General features: G+C 44.8%; 1 long non-coding RNA gene across 1 annotated transcript in view; it reads left to right on the top strand.

Annotated features, from left to right (window-relative positions):
* LOC121674115 overlaps positions 1 to 7,234 on the top strand; it is a 35,928-nt gene extending 28,694 nt beyond the window's left edge. The window contains exon 5 of the long non-coding RNA XR_006019454.1: positions 4,007 to 7,234. This is a non-coding gene — a long non-coding RNA (uncharacterized LOC121674115). The remainder of the gene's footprint in view (positions 1 to 4,006) is intronic.
* The last annotated feature ends 10,102 nt before the right edge of the window (positions 7,235 to 17,336 follow it).

Below are 17,336 nucleotides of genomic sequence, written 5' to 3'. Positions count from 1 at the left end.
AAGCATCACAGAGAGGGGTTCCTACAGCACTCAGCTGCTGTGGCAGCAGCAACACACATGCCCCAGGCATCCCCTGCACTGACTGGCCTTGGCTTTACCTATTTATTTCTTAGTAAGTGCATCCAAGCCAGAAAAATTACTGTTTTGGCTGCTTCTGCCTTCACCCGTGAGTGATTTTTTCATCTCCAGGCAGCCACCTGTGTGCTGGGCACAAGGGACTCAGTAAGGACTGAAAAGCCCAGATTTTTATTTTTTTTTTCCATTGCATCCTGCACGTTTCCAAGGGGAGCCCTTTCCCCTCTGCCAAGGTTCAATGCAGCTCTTATGCACTGGATCCACAAAAAAAAAGCAGTAAATACAGCACAGAAGCATGCTTTGTGTGCTCTCCTGCCCGAGAAAAGTGGTGTAGAGCAACTAGGGTTTCAAAGCTTCCTTCGATAGGACATTTCATTCCCTGTGGGATTTTGGGCACCATGAAGCCGAGCTAACTCAGCAAATGTGTTTACTTTTGTGAGCTGGAGAGCCACAAGGCAGGAATTCACAGCAACCCCAACTTCTTAGCGCAGAACCAATAACATTATGAGCACCTCAGGGCAGCTATGAACAAGGGCTTCTTTTATAGGCAGGAAAGTGTAATACAAAGTGATTCTCAGCCACAGGAAAAGGGAAAATCGCCCAGGTAAATGTGCAGTGGGAGCTGCAAACTGGATTCTTTCTGAAAAGTTTAATAATTCTGTGTTATTCCATGAAAGCTTTCCGGTATTATGAGCCATAACCCCCTCCTCCATCCCTACATGTTAAAGTAATTAGATTGAAAAATGCAATGGCTATATAATGTATCTATGGCTTTTGTTATTTAGCAGGGATTTTTTGGTTTGTTTCTCTGCCCCCACGATGAGTTTAATTGAAGTCCAAATGAGATCAGAGGCTAAAATAAAAAGCTGGGTGCTCCCTCTGGGTCTGCGACCTCACTGACATACACATTTCTTCAAAAATGTCTAGGAAATGTAAAGCCAAATTAGAAAAGTCTCAATATGCCAAGATGTTGCAAGAGACATTTGGCTGTTCCTCAGGAACTGGTTCTCTGGATCAGTTCTTTAAGTGTGAGGATTTTCCCATCCAGGCAGCCTAGCACAGTGGTGTTGCTAAATGAAATTACACACGGATCACCAGGGCAAGGAAAAGAAAAATAAAATGTGTCATTCCTCAAATAAAGGGCTGCAGTGTATCACCTTGTCAGGCTGGAAGGAAACTCCAGCTTATGAGGGAAATAGCAGCGTTGGCTCTTTTCTGAAGATTAAGCAGCACTAGTGCTGCCTGGAATTTAATTAAAGATACATGTATTTGCTTTATATTCTTGCTTGCTGTTTGACCAGAGAGGAGTTTGGATGTAAAGTCAGGTGCTTCCTAGAGAGCTAAAAGACACCAGGAAAAGTCCTGGCTTTGCTTCCATCCCTGCAGAGAGGGTAAAAGCCGAGGTCACATCCCGAAGGGACCGTGCTGGCCTGTCAGGAGAGGGAGCTCTGGCCACACCACCAGCTGGGAGCCCTCTCTGCTTGCTCCCAGATTTCTTGGCAAATCTTCTGTTCCCTCTGCTCTGTACCGGCTCGTGCATCAGCATCCAAGCTCGTCTCCCTCTGCTCTGGGTAGCTGTAGCAGAGATCTCTGCATCACAGTGTTCCAGTCAGGCAAACGAGATCCTCCCCACGGCACTTTTGGGGCTCCCCAGGAGACAGCTGGAGGGTGGCTTTGGTGCCTGGCAGGGGCCCCTTTCCCTGTCACAGCCCAGACCAGCCGTCCCCGTGGTCCTCTCCGTGTTTATGGTGTGCTGGGGAAGCTTTCCATAAGCAGTTGTTCTTGACGGGGGCTTTTAACACTTGCAGCTGTAACGCTGAGCAAGACGTGTCATGCAGAATGCTTTCAACTAAATAAATGAACTCCAGTTATTTAAATTTATGCAAAAAGGCTGCAATAAATGGAAGAGTATTTTTTAAAATGCATGTCACACAACAATTCTACAGAAAATGCAGATACTGAGGACTAGTTATCAGCTGCTGGGATCCAGCTGATCAATATGTATCAATCCAGAGGACAGAAGAAAATGATGAATAGGGATTTCTACCATCATATTAATTCCAGTAGTACCTGTTGGCTTCCCTAATTAATTTAGCCTCATGACCTCTGGAGGTACCAGGTGCTCTCTGAAGGGGAAGAAAAGCACAGACCAACACACAACTTTAGTTCCAGGCCTCAGCTCTTGGATTAGATCATGGAATCACTGAAGGGTTTGGGTTGGAAGGGAGGGTGCCAAGAGAGGATGGATCCAGCCCTGTCCCATACCATCCCAGTCCTGTGGAGACCACCATGCCCAGATGTTCCTCATTTCTTCTGCAAGATGAGATGAGGTGGATTCATCTCATTTTGAGCTTTGAATGAGCTTTGAAATGAAGTCCAACAGAGGTGGTTGTGAAAAGGCACAAAAACATGTTGCCTCTCCCTGCTCTAAAATACACTTTCAGCTGTAAAGTGTTTTGTTTCCTCAATCCCCTTCTAGACCACAACCTGGCTAGTGTTTCCCTGTCCTGGGATTTACCTTTCCAAGTGATTTGGTCATTGTTTCCACTCCAGAAACTTCCCAGATGGGGAGAGCTTTCCCTTTCTCAAGCATTCTTTCTCTCTGTGCGTAAAGTGCAGCCTCAGCCCCTTGTAAATCAGAGCTCTCACCTTGAACAACGAACAGTTCTAACCACGATTTAATAAAAACCAAAGGAGGTCACAGTGGGAGCCAAAGCAGCTGGGACCAGGAGGCTTCCTTGCATCTCCAAATGTTCTCCTAATGCTGAGGAGTGTTACAAAAGACAAATGTTCTTTTCTGGAAATCAACACCAGCATTTCTTTACTGGCTGCTGCCAAGAATGTCCCCCTCAGCACAGGATGAGGCCAGTCCCAGCCCTTTTTTGCTGCTGGAAGTGCTGGGCTTGGTGTAACAGCCTGTGACCAATGCTGGGGCTTACCTGGCCGTCCAGTAGCAGTTCACAGGGTTGCAACTTCTCCCTGGAAGATTTTTAAAATCCAGTGTAAAATATCGTGACAATACGAAGAGCCTTGTTTGGCACATAGCATCGACTTCTCTCCCCAGCTGGCTTCATGTGATAGTCTGAAATATTACTTGTAATAGTATGAGATCCAGAGTGATCCTCGAATTGATGATGTCCCTTTAAAATGACTTTCAAAAAATCCTTTTAAAGTAGATGACAGATTTTTAAATACCACCCGCGGAGTTCAGCATGTATCAGTGTCACTGCTCTTGCACAGCTGTAGCAAACCCTCTCCATCTGGACTTTAAAAGATTTGACTTTAAAAAGGCAAAACAGCAACCCCCCGATCATTAACCAGGACCCATTTGCCAGAGATCGATGAAATTAAAGAGCACTCGTGTTAAATTACTTCCATCCAGCATGTATGACACATTGAATTTGTTACACTTGGGAAATCATGATATTCCTTCTGCTATTACGAGGCAAAAATACAAAAATTCCTAATAAAAGAACACACACACACATGAAAAATCAGCTTCTTATGGCATTTCTCTTTGAAGCTGCTGTGGCTCAGCACCAGTGAGAAGTCACAGACTCATCTGCAGCTGCGTTGCTGGACCCTGTGTGCTAACACAGACACAGGATTTAATGCCAAAATATGAATCAGTGCCCTCCTTTCTCTCATACTACTATGACCAGCACGGTATTTTGCAGGCCCAAAAGGGATCTTCCTTTTATTTTTTTAAAAAATTCTATTTCTTGATTTCCAGAAAATGCAAACTGTTGCTGTCTTAAGTGCAACAGGTGACTGCATGGATAGATCTGCACTTCAGCACCAAGGGACATTGTCTGCAAGGGGAAGTCACCTTCAGGCGTCTTCTACAGCAGCATCTTATCCTCAGTGTCTGCCCTCTTTAGCTGATAGTTTGTCCTGGTTTTGATGGCCATCTGTCTTTTATCTTTTGCAGGTTATCCAAGGACACGGAGCTGGAGGACTCATCCAAAGTGCTGGTGGCATCCAAGATGCTTGGGTTATCTGAGGAGTGAGTTGCGAGCATCAGAAATGAACCATTTAAATACAACGTGCTAAACTGTTGAGAAAAAGGGCAAGCCCCTGTGAAGCCTTGCCTCCTCCTCATCCTCCCACGTCCCAGCATGGGCAGACCCTGCTTCCACTGGGAAATGTACAAATAGCCAGGAACCCAGATGGTGTGAGGGAGGGGAGAGGGTGAGTCTGCGAGAACATGAAGAACAAAATGAGGAGGAGGAGTGGAGTTTTCTTGATGCTTTCCACAGGCTGACTTTTGTCCTCTATGGAGAGATGGTCTTCCTTATCAGCTCCTTGCAAATTCCTTGTGAGGTGTGCACAGAGAGGATGCCCAAGACTCTGATGGATAGAGGGATGGAGATGGATGGATGTAAGGACCCATGCAGAAACACAACTTCTCCTCTCTTCTCCTGCTTCTCCAATTTTCCTACACAAATATTCATGTCCCATCACTTATCACTTCCTTCAATCCTGACAACTGATGAGAAAGTGTTTAGGACTCAAGGTCTTTATTTAGTTTTCTAATCAAGTAATTTAAATGTATGAGTTGACACAATAGGCAAAGAGCCATAAGTCCCACTGCTTGCTATTATGTGTGATTCTCCTTTGAGCAAATATATAATCACAGCCCTAAGTTATAATAATTATGTAATATTTCTTGATAGAAGCAATTGGAATCCATTGTGTAGGGAAGTAATTACAGCCTACTTTGGTTCCTTTGTTTCTGAGTGGGTGGCATTTATGGGCAAAAAAATTATGCATGCTCAAAAATCTTTATAAAATGCTGGGTTCTCAGAAAATCTTGGACCTCCTCAGACATACAGGATTTTTAAGGGATAATAAAATCTCTTTTTTTTCTGCAGTGCAAAAAAGCGTATTCAGTTAACCAAGAAACATTCTTGTTCTGAGGATGATAGAACATCAAGGCAAATGTTTTTCTTACAAAAAAAAGAGGAGAGTTTGTAAATTTACACATTCAAATAAGCTTGATGGGTGTGTGCACATGTTCCCTCTCTCACACACAGAAGGTATGAGCTGCTTTTAAGATGACACCTTAAACAGGGATTTTTATCCTGTAGCAGTTTCACGTTGGAGGGTTCTTATTTGTAATTAAATTCCTGAGAAAGCCTTCACAGTAGTGACAGAGCAAAAATTGGCTTAAAGGAATAAATTAACAGTAATAGCACAAAAGAAGAAATGTCAGGCAGACTGCTACAACACTGTCTAATTTGCTTTCCTGATCACATCAGTGAAGGTCTGGAAATAACCAGATGCATTAACATTTATCTAGGAATGATAAAAGTTGCCATCCTGCCAGATACTCAGTTGGTTTATTAATTACCAGCAGAAACCCAAGATGAGATGTGTGTTGGTTCAACTTCTTAACTGCTCACTGGAGAATGTTTTTAAAGGGATTTCCTGTAGAGAAATAAGAGATGTTTGGGAAATATTTTTGAAGCTTGAAAACAAAAATGTTAAGTTTCAGTTCCTGCCATGATCTTGGTAAATCTTTCATCAAGTGTATGGGGAACTGGTAAAGGATGCAGGAAGTGAGCTGAAGAGGAGGTAAGATCATAGGAACACAAATATTTATCCTGGAGGTATGGGGTGGCTTTTTTTTACACAGCAAGTGAAGGGGCTCTTCTAATAACATGGTGTTCTCAATCAACTCTGTTCCCATTACTGTCATGCTGGGTGCCAAAACTGGTGTTGAAAAAACTGTAACTGGTGTTTTCCATGCAGACTTGAGCCATCTTCAGTCCTGCCAGTGCCTTTTCTCACTAAAACTCATTGCTGGCTCTGGACATTAGATGAGACATCTCCCAGTCAGGGGCATGTCTGGTGCACTAAGCATTTCTTCACTTAGATCTGCCTGTTTTATCTGCCTGCTTCCCATGGAAAGTTTTGCAAGTGGCTTCCTAAGATGAAAAGAAAATGTGTTATTTTCCTCACACTGCACATAAGCCCAGATATTTTTGTTCCTTTTCACTGCTTCCCGATCAATAGGCCAATTTTAGCTAGTGACCCTTTTCAGAATGTTCTCCTGGCCACAAGAGATTCTCTAATTTTCTCAACAATTGCCCTGGTGAGAGCAGAAATGGGCAGTGTGGCCCCAGCCCTGTGCAGTGCAGATGCATGGGTTATATATATAATTCCCTGGGTTTTTGGGGTATAGACCTACATGCAGGCTCCCATTGGAAGCCTTTTCTCTGTGGCTGAGTAGCACTTAGGATGAATTTTTTTTCATGTGTATTTTTAAGATACACTTTTTCATGTGTCAATTTTATTCTGGATGCCTGCTGCCTAAAAAAGTGATGGCATGATAGCAAAGCCCACCCTCTTCCACATATTTTGACTAATTGCCTCAAAACATCCTGTGTTAGATTCAGGCTGTTTTACACCCACATCACCACCATTTTCTCATTCATTTTTTTTTCACTGGCTTTCTGAAGCAAGGCTGCCAAAGCTGCCAAAATCCTCAGAGATAAATTAGAGGTCAGAGTTGGCTGCTCCTGAGTGGAACGGGCAAGGAGAAAGCCACAACTGTTCCCTATCCTACAGGGCAGCTCCTGTGTAGCTGTAGAAAACTTCATTTGCCAAGAGGATGAAGGAACTTCATATTGAATTTGATTGGAAACATAATCGATGGGTTTGGACAGGGTTTGGGGAGGCGGATCACTGCGGGCTGCTGCTTTTTGCATCCCTGGCTGTGGAGCCCAGTTTTCCTCCAGACCTGAGTCTCACCTGAAGGGAGACTTTCAGGAACAGCCACTTCAGGGATGTGCCAACTCCATAGCTGCTGCTTACCTTATTGATGCTTCGTATTGAGATTCAAATTCTTTCTTGAAAGATTGCAATTTACACATCAGTGTTATTGTAGCTGTGGAGATTTCTTAATGACTTCCTGTCAAGTACAAAATGCAAGCTAATTTCTGATCCTAAAGAAGTGCCGTGACAAAGAGATTTTTAATGACAATGTTTGGTACAACCAAGCCACTCTGCTTCTCCAGGTCAGTATGTGCAGCTCATCCTCCTGTGACTCCTGCCCTCATGTCCTTCACCCCCTAAAAGTAGCACAGCTTGATTGGGAAAAGTCAAGACAAATTAAAAAATAATTTGTTTTCACAGGAGTCTTAGAGTGACTAATTTGTCCTATTGGTTTCAGAACATGAAAATGTGATCCCACTCCGGGTGACAGCTTTTAGGAATATGGCTGGTAACTCCAGAGTGTGACTTCCCTCAGCACCCAATATTAATAAATAGCACCTCTTATTAATAAATACAACAAGAGAAAAAGACATCCCAGAAGCAAAACATCTCTTATAATTCATGAAAGAGTTAACAGGCAATCCTACACCTCACAGGGAGACCTTTGCTACACATTTTTAATGGCCTGGGCTCTTGGTAGGTGAAAGGAAAGTTCCAAGCAATAATTCAGTTTTAAAATACTGTCTCAGTGCCAAGTAATCAAACTAGTTTTAAGTGAAGCAATTATCAAGCATTAGAAAGGCAGCTATTTCCTGCTTGAAGGTGGTAAACTCTGTGTCTCTTATTATGATTTCTCTGGGGATGTGAGTAATGGGCTACAGAGTTTTTGGGGGGGTTTTGCTTGCGTGTGTCAAAATACTGGCAATGTCCTAAATCCTTGCCAATTTACTAGATCCAAATGACGATGAGGGTGGAACAAAGTCCTTACTCTGTTCTGGTGGTTTGAGCAATATGTGTGCCAAAATCAGTAAGGTGGTTTTCTCATTAGTTCCTTAAAACCAGGTTTTTCCTTCCCGGTTCTGCCTTACCAGATCCCCATTTCTGGGACCAGGCTGGTGCTGGAATGAGCAGATGAGGCAAAAACTGGTCATTCTGCTGCTTTTGCTAGATTTTGTTTTGGGGGTTGATGAAACACAGGTGGGGACCACAACTCCCTGAAGGAGAGCTTTCTCTTTGAAACTACTTGATTTTTTGCCAAAGGGAGCTCTCAGAGCCGCATTTCCAAGGTGAGGTGGCTCCTGATGGGTGCAGCTGCATCAACAGTCTGTTTTAATCTAAATGGGTGCTTCTGGAGCCAATCCGTCACTCATTCTTATTTCCTACACTTTACTTTGTGAGTAGAATTTACCTAAACTTAACCCTGCAGCGCCAGAGCAGGTCTCTCCCCCACCTCCCTCAGTGCCTCTCTCCTCCACCACGGCTTTATAAACTGGCATCCACACCTAAGGCTGCTTGGATTAATGAGAAACCCCCCTGCTGGGCTTTGAAAAAGGCTGTGGGGGCTCAAAGTGAATGGACAAGCAGCCAAATAAAGGTGAGAAGCAAGGCTGACACCCTGCCAAAACGCTTGAGGGGCAGGAACGTGTCCCTGAAGTCTCAGCACCACACAGGGCAAACCCCTGCCCAAAGGGAAACCTCTACATGAGGTCCAGAACCAGAAATTCCATGAATTTTTCATTGTAATTTATTATTTTTGTTCTGACATTGGGGGAAAACCCCCACCTTTTCCAAATGAAAATGTGAATCTTAGGAAATATTAAAACTAATTTGCTTTCCGTCATTTTTATTCCTTCCCCAGCAAAGTCAGAAACAGGTTGGAAAGCCTGAAAACCAAATTCTACAACAGCATTTCAGTTTTTGGCCAGCACATGCCCTTATCTAGTACTGCTCCTGATGAAACTAGTTTTATTTTACCAAACCTGGATCATAAATGTGATCAGGTGGAATTTTATGTAAGCACCAGCTGAAACCTGTGCTGGTAGAGTTATTGCTGAGTATAAGCAATAAAGGAAAGCACACAAAAACCCCATGGAATCTTACCTCAGGTTAAAGAAACAATGAGAAGTTTGGCAGAAAATGGGGAATTACATACTTTTATTCAAAGACTTGAATTTGTGTAACCACAGAAAGCAGAGGGAGAAGGTCCCCCTCCCAACCCCTGGATTTTCAATCCATTTGTTCTTAACTTTTTCTCTGAACATGTAGGACAATTTGGGTTTTTCTGACAGGGTGTCTAAGTATTGAATATAACCACAACAGTGCTTAAATTATCAGATTTTGTGGCTGTGCTGGGAAAAAGAGCAAAGAAGAGGAAGAAGCAGCGTCCCCAACACAGTGGACCTCAACCCAGATAGGTATTGGCAAAAGAACCTCCTGTTTTGGAAAAAGGGGAATGCCTCTTTCCCAGCTGACAACTTGGCTGATGAGTCTATCAGCTCACTGAAAAGCCTCTTGCCTGCTCTTTATTTCTTATTATAGTGGCATCTGTGCAAAACTCGGTGATTCTCACAGCTTTGATTTTCACACTCAGGTTTTTCTGGTGGGGGCATGAATGCCTTTACAGCAATCTAAGCACCTTCCTAGCAGGCTTTAATTCACAGAGAAACAAGCCACAAGCTGGAAACTATTCACCCACAGCTGAGAGATGTGATATTTTCCATCAGAAAACGCAGCACTTGTTTTTCAAGAGCTTTGCCAGCCCAGCCTGCTTCAAATGGGAATTTTGCTGTGTGTCTTTGTTCGGGTCAGACCCCTCAGAGATGGGCACTAATTACATGCTGCTGGTGGCTTTGGTCCCCAGCTCGTGACCCCCTTCTGCCAGACACCAGGGTGAAGCTCTCATGATTTCAGACACAGCCAAAGGGCACCCATATTGTGACCAAGTAAAGTGCTGTGGAAAAAAGCACCCTGAAAAATCCAGCTTTGTGCTTTCTCAAATTAGCAGATGCTTTTAACGGTGCTGACCTTCCTATCTCTGCAACTCCACTCCCCGTCTCCAAAAACGGGGATAATGGTATCATTTTGTGGCACAGGGCTCTGCTGAAGATACACCCATTAGTGCTGGTGAGGTTTTCAGTCTCAAAGAGAGAGCACTTCACAGGAATGCTGAACCCAGGGTTAGAAAGATGTGCAAAGGGAACGAGGACGAGAGGCTGTGTGATGAACAGGGAGAGAAATACCCAACAACAACCCTGTCTGGGGATCTGGATCATTATGGATGGAGCAAAGCAGGGTCTGATGGAGGGCAGACAAATGGGTCTGTGATCACATCTTTCAAAACTGTGCTATAACATATGCAGAGGAGACTAAACCAAAGTGGATGGCACTGTGTGTGTGTGTGTGCATATATAGGCACAGGATCTAATTTTAAATTAACAGCTTGGGTAAAGCAGTCATTTTGAATGATGAGATTCACAGGCATGATGTGAAGTTGAGGGTGGCTGTGAAATGTGTATTTATCAAAATAAAATAAAATAAAATAAAACCAGAGAATTTTCTAATCCTGCTATGGAAAGATCCTCTGCTGACATCAAAATCAACAGAACAGTAAAAAAATAACCTGTGGTAGCAAAGAAATCTCAGGGCATCACATTCTGGCACAGGGCAGATACCCAGGCATTCAGGATGACAATAAGCAGGGCTGCTAAGGCTGACCTCAAAGGCTCAGGATTTCACCAGAAACCAGGATCCTTCCAGGGTGTCCACCCACCTGTCTGGGCCAGGAGACCCTCCTGCACGGCTCTGTGCCTGTGTCTGGGGTCTCCACTGCTTCCTGCCTCATCTGCCCCTGTCTGATCCATCTCCTCCTGGCTGCCTTTAGCCAAGACCTCAGTGTTAAGGTGATAGTTGTTGTTCCTGAAGCTGCATTTCTTGAGAGTTGGGATTGGAAAGGCAGACAAATGGCTGTGCTGCACAGCTGGTGGGGTGGTAACCTCTGGTTAGCTGGATGGGGCAGCTGGGGCTGCGAGAGGGTTACAAACCTTTGATCTGGGGGAGTGGTCACTGCAGGAGTTGGGATGTGTAATATGCCCCCCCCCCCCGAAATATCTAATTGCTTCTGCATCAGACTTTGGAAGCAGAACAGCAAGATTTGCATCTTACAGCTTACACTTGGTAGCAGCATTCTTCAAACTCTCCTCACTACCTCTCCCCCACCCCAAATACAAATGTCTTTTTATATGTATTATATTTCCAATCTGAGTGTTTAACTTCATTGATTATGCTGCTCAAGTTTGAAGATTAAATCCTCTCTATCCTCTATTCGCTCCATTTTCTTTCAGGCAGGCCTGATCACTGCTTGAAATATTCCCATTCCATCCAGCTGATGGAGATTTTTCACAGTGGAGCGCAGAGCATCTCCACCTGAGCGCAGCAGTGCTGCATTATTAGCTTGGGAAGCTATGACCTTGAAGGCTTTATATTTAATTTATTTCAGCATTCCAGCCATAGAGATGTTTGCTCTGATTAGACCCAGTAAATTACCCTCCACAGATGAATTATCAGGGGATTTTCTTCTATTTTTTTCCTGCCCATTCTCAAACAACTCAGAATGAGCCTGGGTGCTCAGCTCTGTGTGGCTGGAAATCTTAAACAACTTCTTTTCCACACCACAGGTCTCCAAGCAGTTTACAGTGAGTTTTTCTGAACAACTGCCCATCATTTATAGTGTCACCCACTGGCTAATGAGACTATCAAAACTTTTCAACAACTAAATAAATCACAAATTATTTGCAGTTTTGACCAGTGATTAGCAAATAGGTAGCAGATCCATGGGGATATCCATATATGAACCCTTAATAAGGCTTCATCCCTGGAAGTGTTCAAAGACAGCTTGGATGCGGCTTGGAGTAACCTGGTCTAGGGAAAGGTATCCCTGCCCATGGCAGGGGGTTGGAATGAGAAGATCTTAAAGGTCCCTTTCAACCCAAACCATTCTGTGTTTCTGTGACTCCATGATAAGTCATTCTCTTGGCATTCTGGAAAGGAGGTGATATTTCTTATCAATTTGGATAGGAGACAGAAACAATGAAAAAAACCCCAGAAGGTCTTAATGAACGTCAACAAACTGTGGCTTTCTAGAATTAAGCACCTTGATTCATATAACCTGCTATGGCAGTGACCATGCCTTCTCTAGATGAATAACATTGCTTGCAGAAATATTCGTTATTCTGGTAATAGAAAAGTGTGAATTTCTTCTTGGTGTGTGAACTTCAGACACACTGAGCAGCCAGGAGGAGAGCTGAACCAAATCCTTAACACTTTCTGGTTCCACACGAGCAAGAGGTGTGCAACATTTTCCCACCAGAGATATAGCAAGTACTTGCAAGCAGTTGAGTAATAGAAGCTTAAATCTTTATCACTTTTGCCCCAGCAAGAAGCCTTGTGGAGCCTGAGCCAAATGCAAATGTAAAGCAAAGCGCATTAACTCCAGTCACCCTGCAGGGACATTTTGTTTTGCATGTGCAGGAGCTCTAAAAGCCTGCACATGGGTAGCCCCTGTGCCTTACTTTGTTAGCAGGAACTTTTTCTGAGCTTCCCTAATGCAGTCACCTGCAGCTACATGAATATTTCCCTAGGGAAAAGAGGGTTACATCAGCATTTAGAACAGGGCTTTTCCCAGAATGACTGAGAGAGTGAAAACAAGGATAGATGCACACTTCTGGAGGTGTTTTTCTCCTCGGGGGACAGGTTTTCTCTGAGCAGGAGCTGTAGCATGTGTGGAGGCCAGGTTTAAACCAGTGTGCTCGTGATTCCCAGCAGAGCACCCAAAAAGCCTGTCAGGACAAGAGTTTACCCTGCAAGACCCAGGGCCGTGCTACCTCCCCTATCACCTGCTGAGCTTCCTGCAGGCCCCTCAGCTTCACCTCACTTGTGGACCAAGTGATGAATATTGCCTGCTCCCCAGCACCTCTCTCCTGGCATGCTTCCAGCCCTGGGCTTGGGGACTCCATCAGGAATTTATCGTGTATGCAGAAACAAGCTATCATTCCAAAAAGCGTTATTTGCTAATACCTCTGCAGCTCCATGAGAACGTTTTCCCCCACAAACTCATCTTCTAGCTTAGATGAGGATGGAAATGGTGGAAGGTGGTGGCTCCAGGTACCCTGACATTTGTTTCCTAGCAGTGATTTGGACAATGTTTCCTGGGGGGAAGGAAGGCTGGATTTTTGTTTGTTTGTTTATTTGTTCTTATGCCAAAGGCTAGAAATTGTGATTTAATCCTTGAACTGTGTAAATTAAATCCTAAATGCGGAGTAACTGGAAAAGGCACAGGGGTCACTTCAGCCAGGAAGTAGCCACATCAAAACTCAAAGTGTATTTTGCACTTTTCATACCCAAAGAGAAAGTGTTGCAATAAATGAGGATACATAGTGATTCGAGGTCTAGCATAAAATACTGACATAACATTCTCTTGCACATGAGCTCTTTGGGGTTTCTTTGGGGTCTGCATAGCTACAGGCAAGCCAGAGCTTTGGCAAGTGAGGATAACATGTTTAAGCCCGGTCTCCAGTGACCTCACTAACCAAACAGATGAAGCTAAAAATAAATGTGAGATGTTGTAGACATACAGGAGCCCCTGTTCCCTGAACTGTTTGCAAAAGGAAGAGACTGATTCTCCTGCTTTCAGTTTGTTGTTGGAGATAAGAGCTCACATCAGACAAGTTTGGGTGGGGGGGAGTCCTTTGGTCTCATTTTCCCAGACAGCAAATACTGCATAGAGATCCTCCAGAAATCCCTACTGCTCTCTGCCATTCCTATTCCCTAAATACTTCAGGCCCTTGCATTTTTATGGCTAGATAATGAGGCCAGACCAAATCTGTCATCTGATCTCTCTGCTAATGTAGCAGACACAACTTTCCAATCCCAGCTTAAGCCGATTTTACTTAACTGTGACCTCTGTAGCTGATGGGAGCTGAAACAAAACTCCTTCAGTTCAGGTCCTGGGGTTTTGACAATGTGTGATTAAAGCTCTCTACCAGTTCATTTGAAAAACCATAAAACTACCAAGTCAAGATGCTGAGTTTAGAGTAACTATAAATTATCTTAAGCAAATAATTAGCCTCAATTGCAGAAGTGGAATATTTACAAACAATTTGAGAATCAAATGGAGCTGGCACAGAAAGATTACAATAGACAACAGAGCATTTTCAGTTTTCCCATGTAACATGGACTCAAAACGATTTCAGCAAAGGTTTGATGTGCTGGACTACAGGACATGAAGGTGGACCCCCATGGGTCTTGATGAATCTGATTTTTCTGAGGCTACAAAAGCAGAATTGAGTGATGGTAGATGGTCATGAAGGTGAGAAACCTCTGTGTTGACACGGCTCTGATTGCCAGAGTAGACTCCATGTGTCTTCATCCCAAGATGAGAGTGGAAAGGACATTCCTGTGGATTAGTGGAGCACTGGGAGACTTTACATTGACTGGGACAGGCAGAGCCAGGCCAGTGACAGCACCAGAGGTGTAACTGGGACAACCAAAGAGGCTGAATTTCCCCTAAGAAAGTCTCACACCAAACGGCCACACTGTGCCAGCTGACGCTGGCAGGGTCTCCACAGATGTGGCAATCTCTGCCCTGTAGAGGGAATAGGATGCTCCCATTGTCCCTTCCCCTCTTAATTAGGCATGGTCTTTTAATAACAAGGCTGTCAGGTGCAAAGGGACCTGGGTCCCATGGGCTGCATAGGGAGATTGGCCACCCCCCCCAGCGCCGCTCCCCACATTGAGGCAATTTCCTCCTTTTTGTAGTACAGGGGAACAAGGCTCTTTAGAGGATATTTGAAATTATATTTCCTGCTGGCAGAAGGGGAGAAAAGGCTTCTAGAATGAGACCTGACCTTTTGTGTGCCGCAGCACTGATTCCCAGAGAGGCCTGTTGAATTCCTCCCTAATGAGAAAGGACTTTGTTTCTGCGCCACATTGGAGTTCACTGAGAATAGCCCCGTTTTCCTGCCAATCAATCAGCTGGAAAACTTCCTCTCTTGGGGCTGGGCTGATGGCTCCTCCTGCCCCCTCCTGCATGGGGAGCCCACCACATACCCCCCAGTGGAACCTTCTGCCCAGGAGCAATATGGTGTCTTCAGTACTTCTTCCCCAGCTGATCTCAAGGTGCTCCACAGATGATCTTCAGTTTGGGGAGGTTCAGGAGCTCTGACTAAACCCCAAATGCCTGATCTGCCTCTGATCTTAAAAGAGCCTCACAGTCCCAGCTAGTCCCAATGGAGGGAGAATTTGGGATGCGCAGACAGGAAAGGCAGAGACACCCCCTCCAATGCTTGTTACTGCCCTGTGCCCCAATCTGTCCTTTATGCTGTCAATTCCCTTTGCTCTCCACTGTAACAAACCTCACCTCATCCCTCCATCCCTCCTTCCTTGCCCTGGAGCATGCTACAGTGGAAGGCATAAACACAGTTTCCCTTCCTTGCTCCAGGCTGTAATGCAACTTTCCTTATTTTCCCTCTCTGGTCTCCTAGGATCATCTCTAATGGACTTTACAGGTTAACCCCAGTGTCAGCTCAGCTCTGTGCAAATTGTAATACAGGTATGTAAAGAAAACCCCAGAACACGTCCTCTTTTTTTTTTTTTTTTGGTAAGAATAAAGAAGGAATGTGGTAGGAATGTGTCAGCTGTAGCAGCTGCAGCATGGGAAGGGGAAGCAGTTGGACCTGGGGTGAGAGTTGAGAATAGTCTCCACCAGGGGTACCCTGGAATGCAGGAGGTGAAAAGGGAGAGAAAAGGGCTGAAAATACTTGACAAAAGGGAGATGAAAGAGGGGGTTCAGTCTTCCATTTCTCCGTGCTGGTGGGGCTCAGCAAGGACGTGCTTGTTTGAGATTCGCACTTCGAACTCTGCTTCTTTGGCCTTGAATCCCGTTTCTGCTTTTGGCCAAATCACTGGGTCTTGCTGCATCTCATCTGCAAGGGATATTCTCTGTGTGGATTGTACACAAACTTCTGCATTCACAGCCCTGAAGGGCTTGAGCAGAACAGCACCAGTGACTGTGCACAGCCAAGGTACACCATACATCCTTTTCCTTGCGAATGGCAAGGGTTGAGGCGTGTTTCCTGTGTCACAGCACCTCTGAAGGGGCTGACACGTCTCACCAAGCAGGTACAAATAATTGCTTTACACTGCACAAAGGCAGTCGAGGGCTAGGGACTGGCTGTTAAAATGTTTGTGGTGACACTGTGCCAGGCTCTGTGATGGGAATTCACCTTCGTGTAATTAATTCTGAGGCTCTGTCACTGAATCTAGTTCTCAGATAAAGCCGGTGTTAAATAGGCTCAAAAACTTGCCGTGTCAGTCCACTTTGTACTTGAGAGGAGACATGTACCTCAGGGTAGGGGGAAGGGAGGGGAGGCAAATATGCTGATGACTGAGAGACACTGAGATATGCTGGTAATGGGGCCAGCCAAGAGGCAGAGAGAGAATAAATAAACATAATTTGGAAGTGACAGTCTGTCTGGCATTGTACTGCGGTCTGCTAAGATTTCTGTTTTTAAAGGATGCAGTAATTTAGTGAAAGCAATATGGTAAAAGGGCTCTGGTATTATCGATTAGCTTTGATCCATAAATTTCTGCTGAGCTCCTTGAAAATGCATGAGATAAGGATGCAGGATAGATGGAGGCCAGATCCAGACTGATGTGCAGGTCTCAATGGTGCTGGCACCACAAAATGTGACCTTAAAGACAACTAAAGTGGGAATGAAGGGGCTTTTACTAGTCTGTGGCAGGTTTTGATTGGGTATAAAACTAGTGAAATCATAGTAATCATAGAAAGCAGTGAATAATTTGGGTTGGAAGGGACTTTACAGATCACCCAGTTCCATCCTCTGCCAGTTCCATGGGCAGGGACACCTTCCATGACACCAGGCTGCTCCAAGCCCCATCCAACTCTCCCAGGGATGGGGCAGCCACAGCTTCTCTGGATAATAAATGAAACTGATCTTACTGAAGCCCTTCACATCCTCCTATGCTTTAGGGAGACTGTGTTGGGCTGCAGTGACAGGGAAGCCTGTTTAAAGGTGTCTCAGGACACGTGTGGATCACTGCAGAGATGGCCTGCTGAGCTGGCAGATGGAGGGGAAGCAGAAACAACCCAGACCAGTGGCTGGCAGAGCTGATGGGTCCCATCATGAACCATCATGAGTGTGGGCTATTCCAGTATCCCAATGCATCCTTTCCGTCACACGTTTGCTCTTGGTTTTAGGTGAGTGGGGTGCAACCCCTTGGGGCACTGGAAACCTCATTCCTTGTGATGCTCTCTCTACTTGAGGTTTCTTTGCAAGCTTAAACTGGGCAGTGTTATCAGAAATGCTTATTCCCACTGGCAGACTCGAGCATCTGAGCCCTGTTTGGAGGAAATTCGACAGGTCAGGTTTCCACGGAGCCTGGAACTGGCAAGTGCATTGCAAGCTGCCAGCAAGCCTTTGCTGATTTTTCTTGGTAACCCTCCAGACAAGCACATTCTCAGATTC

Source organism: Corvus kubaryi, unplaced genomic scaffold, assembly GCF_017639235.1.
Source record: "Corvus kubaryi isolate FWS band 111438036 unplaced genomic scaffold, C.kubaryi_AGA036_p1.0 66, whole genome shotgun sequence".
Classification (NCBI taxonomy): domain Eukaryota; kingdom Metazoa; phylum Chordata; class Aves; order Passeriformes; family Corvidae; genus Corvus; species Corvus kubaryi.
This window is presented reverse-complemented; position numbering and strand designations above follow the sequence as displayed.